This window comes from Coffea eugenioides, chromosome 9 (genome assembly GCF_003713205.1).
Source record: "Coffea eugenioides isolate CCC68of chromosome 9, Ceug_1.0, whole genome shotgun sequence".
Classification (NCBI taxonomy): Eukaryota; Viridiplantae; Streptophyta; class Magnoliopsida; order Gentianales; family Rubiaceae; genus Coffea; species Coffea eugenioides.
In genome coordinates, this window is record NC_040043.1 from 31,570,422 (window position 1) to 31,579,049 (window position 8,628).

Genomic DNA, 8,628 nt, shown 5'->3' on the forward strand with positions numbered 1-8,628 from the left:
GCAAATCAAATGAAGTGAAAAATTGCCTAAATGGAATCATCAATGACAGGTGCCGAACCTGTGCAATAATAATTACTAAAAAGTCCTAATTACCACCTCAATTAAATAATTATAGAACAAATCCAAGTACTGGAGCAGGGACCCTAGGTGTGCAATGGGTTACTTGATTCACCATGTTCCTGAAGAGTTTGCTTGATCCGATATACCGGATTTGTCTATAAAAATACTAATTTTGCGTACAATGGCAAGTAGGGTCGATTCCACAGGGAGCAGGTAGGAAATTATTTCTTTCCAAATTAGTAGAACGAAATTGGGGGATTTTCAATGGGAGGCAAACAAAAATAAAATAAAATAAAACAAACAAAATTCAAAACTAACTCACAAAGCACAATTAACTAAAAATAGCAATTAATAAAAGTTCTACCCAAAGGATCAACTGCTCAGGCACGGTCCAAATAAATGCTCATCGATGCAAAGATATTTCATCCATTTATCACTAGGTTGGTTATAGCCATCAATAAGCTCTGACAACCAGCTCTTCCTTACTTTTTTGACAGTCAAGGTACGACCATTGACTGCTTCTCTAACCAGATAACAACCCTAGGTACGACCGTAGGAATTTAATTACCCAATTGCATTAAAGCTAGAAAAACCCAACCCTAACCAATAAACACGCTAAGAGGGTTTATTTAAGCTAGATCTTGCGTTTTCCCATCATAAAACCAATTATGGTGGTTGCCACGAGGTGTTAATTAAATGAACAATTACGGATTCTATTTAATTAACGTGGCAGTAGGCTATTAAATTAAATCAAATACCCGGCCGTTGATATTCAATTAATAAAATACCCATGAACAATTAATTCAGGAAACGCACGAATATCAATAAATTGGGAGAAATAATGAAGATTCGGTTAGATCTCACAGATGTGATGGACCGCGCCCTCGCGCCAACCTTTGGGTAGAGGGGGGAATTAGCCGCTCCTCATCATGTCAAGCTCACGCAATTTAATTGATTTCATCCCCGCAAACATCAAAGAATCTGGATTGGTGAAGTAGCGCAGATAGAAAAAGTGAAAAGTCTCGCTTGACTCTGCGTGGGAGTCCGTACTGGATTCCCCAAGTTCAATGCCAAAACCAACGGAAGTTGAATCAATTCGAAAGCGAAAAGCAAAAGAGTCAGACGCAGACGCCAAAAACAAGGGAAAGAAAAGTCTTCTTTGTCTGACCCATTCGGCCGCAGAAGAAACAAAAGAAAAATAAAAGCGTCTGACAAATCTCGCAAATAGGTAAAACTAAGACTAAAAGTAGTGATGCTTTGAATCTTGTTTTTTCCTTCTTTATAGCCGCCGCAGGAACTCTCAGACGTCTGGCCCAATTCAAAAGCTAGCCTTTTGGAGTTTTTATGCCATGCTTCTCGCGGTTCACGTGGGCCGCAGCCCGGCTTTCGGTTTCGTCCACCTTCTAAGGCGTGGCCACGCCCTGAGACGAAAAGTCTTCTGGAAATTTACCCCGCGAGATCATTTTTCATGCTTACCACCTACAATTCATACAGATATCGAATATGAGTGAAATTTCAATTCTTAGCACCGTGAATAGCCAAAATTAGGACAAAATAACAGTGCAAAATACGCCAAATAACCGTTCTATCAAATCCCCCCACACCTAGACAATGCTTGCCCTCAAGCATTTCGGAGCTCAGAAGTGCAATCAAGAGAGCAGAGGTCATGTAGTAGTCTATACTAACACAAGCATCTAGGGTCCCTGACAATATCACCAAAGGTAGAACACACCGGACATGTTGTAATTCAAAGAATATATATGAATACTAGGAACGCTCAATTCAACATCACGGAATGCCATTACCATAGGCTTGTACATTTATCACATCTCCACCGCTTAAAAGTGAACTAAACACATAAATCAAAGGGACTTTAATAGGGTTGTAATGGGGCTCAGGTGAAAGGCGGGTTAATAAGGTATGGATAGGGGGTAAAGTGTCAAGAGAATGTCCGAAACTCACCAATAACCACAGTGGTTTACCGGAGGAGTTTCACTAACAAGGCAGTTTCCATTTGCTGTACACCCTGTACAAGTGCCCCAAAATTTTTTCTCTTTCTCTCTCTTTTTTTTTTTTTTGATTGAATACTGCTCGCAAGGCGTGGGCACGCCTTGTAGCCCATAGTCCTCTGGTCATGAGGTCTCTTCAGGAAAAATTTTTTTTTTTTCAGGAGAAAGTCCTGTAAGGCGTGGGCACGCCCTGTAAGCCAAAGTCCTCTGGTCAGTGGCCTTTTTCCCAATTTCCCCTCCTTTACACAAGGATAGCGTCATATAGCTCCTAATCTATCAGCACTTGCAACCCTATTTCTGTTTGCTTTGCACAAATGATGGAATTCAGGCATCCCTTGACAACACAGGGGTAAACAAGAAAGTTTAAAGAGGTCTTGGGTTAACAAACACGGATATCAACCAGAAACGAAGGACAAAAGCTCAAATTGGTTCACTATTGGGATATAAAATGAGGGTTTGATTTTTTAGATAGCTGAAGAGGGTTAAATCCTAAATGCCCTTATCATTTCAAATGCATCCAATTCAACAAAAAATGTGGCCTCGACATGCATAAACTAGTAAGTTCTAGAATGCAAATACCATGTGTGATACCCACTCAATCAAACAAAATAGAGCAAACAAGAATAATATGCTCAAGCAAGGCTCAAAAGCTCCCCAAAAGTTACAAGAATGGGTCAATTCCTGCATATTCAACATTCAACGGCATTGCCAAGGGAAACAAAATGCATAGCTAGCATACTTGACCACATAATCACTCACTTTGATTGTGTCATTCATCACAGCAACATGCCCCAACACTAACAAGCATAGAAATAACCAAAAAGCCGACTAACTACAATGTTTTTCATTTTTCATATTTTTTTTTCATTCAACCCATGTTTTTTTTTTCTTTTTTTTCCGAGTAACTAATGAAAAAGAACCAATGGAAGCCACTCCCCCCACACCTAAGACCTACATTGTCCTCAATGTAGAAGAGACAAATAAAGTATTAGGAGGAAAGAGGAGAAACTTCCCTGACCACCGGGGAGAGAAAAATGAGATACTAAGGCGGAGGGGGGTGAGGCGGCTGCGTGCACAAGGTGGTGTGGTGGCGGCGGACGCAACACCAACAGGAAGAAGAAGACTGAAGTTTCTTTTTCGAAAGGGTTGGAAGGCGTGGGCACGCCTTAGAAGTTATAGTCGTCTGACCGTCAATTCCAAAACTCCATTCCTTAGGTGTGATGACCTAGCGTGGGCATGTCTAGCTGTCAACTTCCTGTCACAAAATAACAACCCACTAAATGACACTAACACTTAACAAAACTTCAAAAATATAAGAAAACTAAAACAAAAGAAGCCTTGGGTTGCCTCCCAAGCAGCGCCTTTCTTTAATGTCTTTGGCTAGACATAGCACCACTCTTTAGTCTGGATGTAATTGAATTTTCCTTGTAATTGGTGGCCTTCCTCCAGGATCCACATGGCCATTGAGTGCAACTTTTTTCCTAAATTTTCTCTCCATTCTTACCTCATGAATTGCTTTCACCCTATAGGACTTGTTCGCAGCAACCTTGGATTTACCCCAATAAGCAAACTTAGAAAATTCTTGCACAGAGGGATTAGTGGTATACATAGCAAACACAGAATGAGAGTTAACAGGATGTTTCATTGTATCAAAAATATTAAAGTGGACTATTTCTCCATCAAATTCCATCGTGAGAGTACCCTTACTAACGTCAATTTTAGTCTGGGCAGTACTCAAAAATGGTCTTCCTAATATAATGGGTGATGGATTTGGGGCACTTCTATCATCCATGTAAAGCACATAAAAATCAGCAGGAAAAATTAATCCATCTACTTGCACTAAAACATCCTCAACTATCCCATCCGGATAAGCACATGTACGATCAGCCAATTGAATTATTATCCCCGTTTCTTTTAAAGGTCCTAAATTTAGGGAATCATAGATTGATTTAGGCATCACATTAATAGAAGCTCCTAAATCTATCATGGCATTTTTTATACTAGAATGACCAATCTTACAGGGGATAGCAAACATACCTGGATCTCCGCATTTGGGTGGGAGTTTCCTTTGAAGTACAGCTGATACATTCTCTCCCACCATCACTCTTTCATCACCCCTTAGCTTTCTTTTGTTAACGCACAAGTCTTTCAAGAACTTTGCGTACTTGGGTACCTGCTTGATCGCGTCCAATAGGGGGATGTTTACTTGAACTTTGTGGAACACATCCAGGATTTCTTTTTCCTTTTCTGCCCTCGTTGTCTTTTCCAACCTGCAAGGAAAAGGAGGTAAGTTAGATTTAATAGTGGGCGGAGAAGTGAAGGTTACCTTAGAATCCTTGCGAATACGCCCTTCCTCTTCAATTTCCTTCTCTATCTCCTCTTCACTTTTGCTTTTTGAACTTTCCACTTTAGGCCCTTCCAGTTCCTTGCCACTCCTCAGCGTCATGGCACTTACATTCCTGGGATTTACCTCGGGTTGCGATGGTAGTTTCCCATAAACGTGGGACTCCAAGCGGTTGATGGCAGTTGCCAGTTGGCTTATTCGAACATCTTGGTCCTTCTTGTCAGCTTTGGTGTCCTGCTGGAGCTGCGCGGTATTCGCGGCCAAGGATCTGATCTCCTGTTGAAGCTGGGTAGTAGTCGTGGCCAGGCTTTTGACTAGGTCCTCCAGGGAGCTTCCTGAATTGGAGGACGAGGGTTGAGATTTTGGTTGCCATGGCTGGTGGAATCCTGGTGGACGATTCGGAAATGAACTTTGTTGCATGTTCCCATAACTGAGATTGAGATGGTCCCTCCAACCCGGATTGTACGTATTGGAGTACGGGTCGTACTGCCTGCGGGGCGCGGGCACGCCTCCGGCCATGTTTACCTGTTCCGCCCCGTCCTCTTGCAAAATGGGGCACGTGTCCGTGCAGTGGTCCATGCTAGTACAGATTCCACACACCTTCGCTCGCGGCGTGTCTCTCATGGCCAATTGTCTAACAACAGACGTCAATTCTGACAGTTGCTGCTGTATAGATGAAGTCTCTACCTCGTTGACTCTACGGGGAGGGTTGCTCTCAAGTAAACCAAATTGCTGGGAGTTCTCTGCCATGGCTTCGATGAGCTCCCACGCTTCCCTCGGTGTCTTGTTTGCAAGTGCTCCCCCACTCGCAGTGTCAATGATACTCCTATCGGTTGATTGGAGCCCTTCATAGAAGTATTGGATTAACAGTTGTTCACTAATTTGATGCTGCGACCATCTAGTGCACAACTTGTTAAACCTTTCCCAGTATTCATACAAGGACTCACCGGAATATTGTTTAATGCCGCAGATCTCCTTCCTCAAACTCGCAGCCCGGGATGCAGGGAAGAATTTTTCCAAGAATTTCTTTTTCAGCTGCGCCCATGTGGTAATACTACCTGCTGGTAGGTAGTACAGCCAATCTTTAGTTGCATCCTTAAGAGAGAACGGAAAGGCCCTCAGTCTAATTTGCTCTTCAGTGACCCCAGGAGGTTTCATACTAGAGCAAACCACCTCGAACTCCTTGACGTGCTTGTGAGGTTCTTCGCTAGAGAGACCATGGTAAGAAGGTAAGAGTTGAATCAACCCCGACTTCAGTTCGAAAGCAGTATTCTCAGCCTAAGCGGGGAATGTGATGCATAAGGGCTGGTGAGTCAGATCCGGGGCAGCCAGCTCCCTCAATGTTTGGTTGTTGGCCATGCTTACTTCGTCTTCCGCTGACTCGTTTGCAACAAATAAGTGCCCTTCTTTTTGCCTCTTGGTCTCTTGCCTCTGCCTACGCGCTGCCTTCTCAACCTCAGGGTCGTATACTAATTCACCTGTGCGAGAAGAACGGGGCATAAACTAGCAAAAGTACCAAGAAGAAAAAAAATAAAAATAAAATAAAAACTGAATTTGAAAAGAAACAAATAATCCAAATGCCAGCTCCCCGGCAACGGCGCCAAAAATTGACAGGTGCCGAACCTGTGCAATAATAATTACTAAAAAGTCCTAATTACCACCTCAATTAAATAATTATAGAACAAATCCAAGTACTGGAGCAGGGACCCTAGGTGTGCAATGGGTTACTTGATTCACCCTGTTCCCGAAGAGTTTGCTTGATCCGATATACCGGATTTGTCTATAAAAATACTAATTTTGCGTACAATGGCAAGTAGGGTCGATTCCACAGGGAGCAGGTAGGAAATTATTTCTTTCCAAATTAGTAGAACGAAATTGGGGGATTTTCAATGGGAGGCAAACAAAAATAAAATAAAATAAAACAAACAAAATTCAAAACTAACTCACAAAGCACAATTCACTAAAAATAGCAATTAATAAAAGTTCTACCCAAAGGATCAACTGCTCAGGCACGGTCCAAATAAATGCTCATCGATGCAAAGATATTTCATCCATTTATCACTAGGTTGGTTATAGTCATCAATAAGCTCTGACAACCAGCTCTTCCTTACTTTTTCGACAGTCAAGGTACGACCATTGACTGCTTCTCTAACAAGATAACAACCCTAGGTACGACCGTAGGAATTTAATTACCCAATTGCATTAAAATTAGAAGAACCCAACCCTAACCAATAAACACGCTAAGAGGATTTATTTAAGCTAGATCTTGCGTTTTCCCATCATAAAACCAATTATGGTGGTTGCCACGAGGTGTTAACTAAATGAACAATTACGGATTCTATTTAATTAACGTGGTAGTAGGCTATTAAATTAATTCAAATACCCGGCCGTTGATATTCAATTAATAAAATACCCATGAACAATTAATTCAGGAAACGCACGAATAGCAATAAATTGGGAGAAATAATGAAGATTCGGTTAGATCTCACAGATGTGATGGACCGCGCCCTCGCGCTAACCTTTGGGTAGAGGGGGGAATTAGCCGCTCCTCATCATGTCAAGCTCACGCAATTTAATTGATTTCATCCCCGCAAACATCAAAGAATCTAGATTGGTGAAGTAACGCAGATAGAAAAAGTGAAAAGTCTCGCTTGACTCTGCGTGGGAGTCCGTACTGGATTCCCCAAGTTCAATGCCAAAACCAACGGAAGTTGAATCAATTCGAAAGCGAAAAGCAAAAGAGTCAGACGCAGACGCCAAAAACAAGGGAAAGAAAAGTCTTCTGTGTCTGACCCATTCGGCAAAAGCTTGAAGTCGGACGTAAAGTCCCAGACATTTGGAAGAAATTCAGGATATAGCGAAGCTTCAAATCAAAAGTTCATCCCTGGTGGTGCTGGACAACACAACAAGCAATGCCCCACCAGAGAGTTTCAGTTCAACCGCTACAGAAGAGTAGTAGCCGGTCTACAACCACACCAGTACGAATAAGTTCAAGAGTAGGGTCAAAGCAGAGCCAAATACTTCAGGTTCATGGTGCATGAGTACGAACAAAAGTATAAGTTCAAGTTCAAGTGCAAGTTCAAGTTCAAATTCAAGGGTCATGAGTACGAGTAAGAACACACTGGCCTAACCTCTGTCCAGCAATTCACATTCTTAAACAGTCACAAAATTCAAGTCCACATTCCATATATTCAGTCAAATTAGGTCCATTGAGGATACGCAAGAGCACACTAGCCTAAACAGGTTCAAGTCTCAAGTAAGCTCAGTCTAATCGGTTTCAGGCAGTTCGAGTTCTCTTACCAACCCACTGCAATACTTTCGGAGTTCAAACTTCCTAAGATTGAAATACTGGCACAGAACCAATCATAACATATGTTGCGCACAAGAAAAGCTCACCAAGTTTCTAGCTAGGTTAATCCATTATACACTAGTAGATCGGAGCTTCGGGTTTATGTTCGATTCATATTCGGTACTAGGGACCTATTAAATTATATGAAACTGTCTATCAATTTGTCTCACAAGTACAGGGTTGTCTAAGCCCTCGGTCACGGTCCCCTTTTCTCGTTCCTGCTACCCTACTTAAGAAAAGTCTATAAGCACAGGAAAAGGCATAGCTAAGCATAAAGAGCACATTGCGTATACAAGTTGCAACACATTTAAAATCAGGTCATGATTCGTTACATGTATCAAAAGTTATAACACGGTTAGAAGTTACAAAACAAGACCAATATGTCCAATATTGCACATAGGCAATTAAGTGCTACAAAAATATAGAAGTACATACAAGCAGGATACAAAAGGCCTCACAGCGTGCACTACCCCTTTCTAAGTCCATAGTTAACCCAAAGGGTCCAGACATCACTAATTTCAATCAGATCACACGCCTTTACGAAATTAGATCCAATAAAGCCATAACGCAAGCTAAAACCAAGATTATCCATTCGAAGTTCAAAATCTTTAATAACCAGCCACCAGTCGGAACACCATCATCTCCAAAATAACCAGTCTTAGGGTTTTGTAATTAAAGTTTCAAGCTCCAAGTTCAAACCCAAGAATAAGTACAACTTACTACCTTACGTGTCGAATGGAAACCAAATCAATTCACACTAACTTGTACTCTTGAATGCAGTTGCTCTCTATATCTCAAAGTTGCCTCAGTCCGTACATTTAAAATTGGCTCACTCTTCTTGAAAGTCAAGAATTTTAAAACATAAG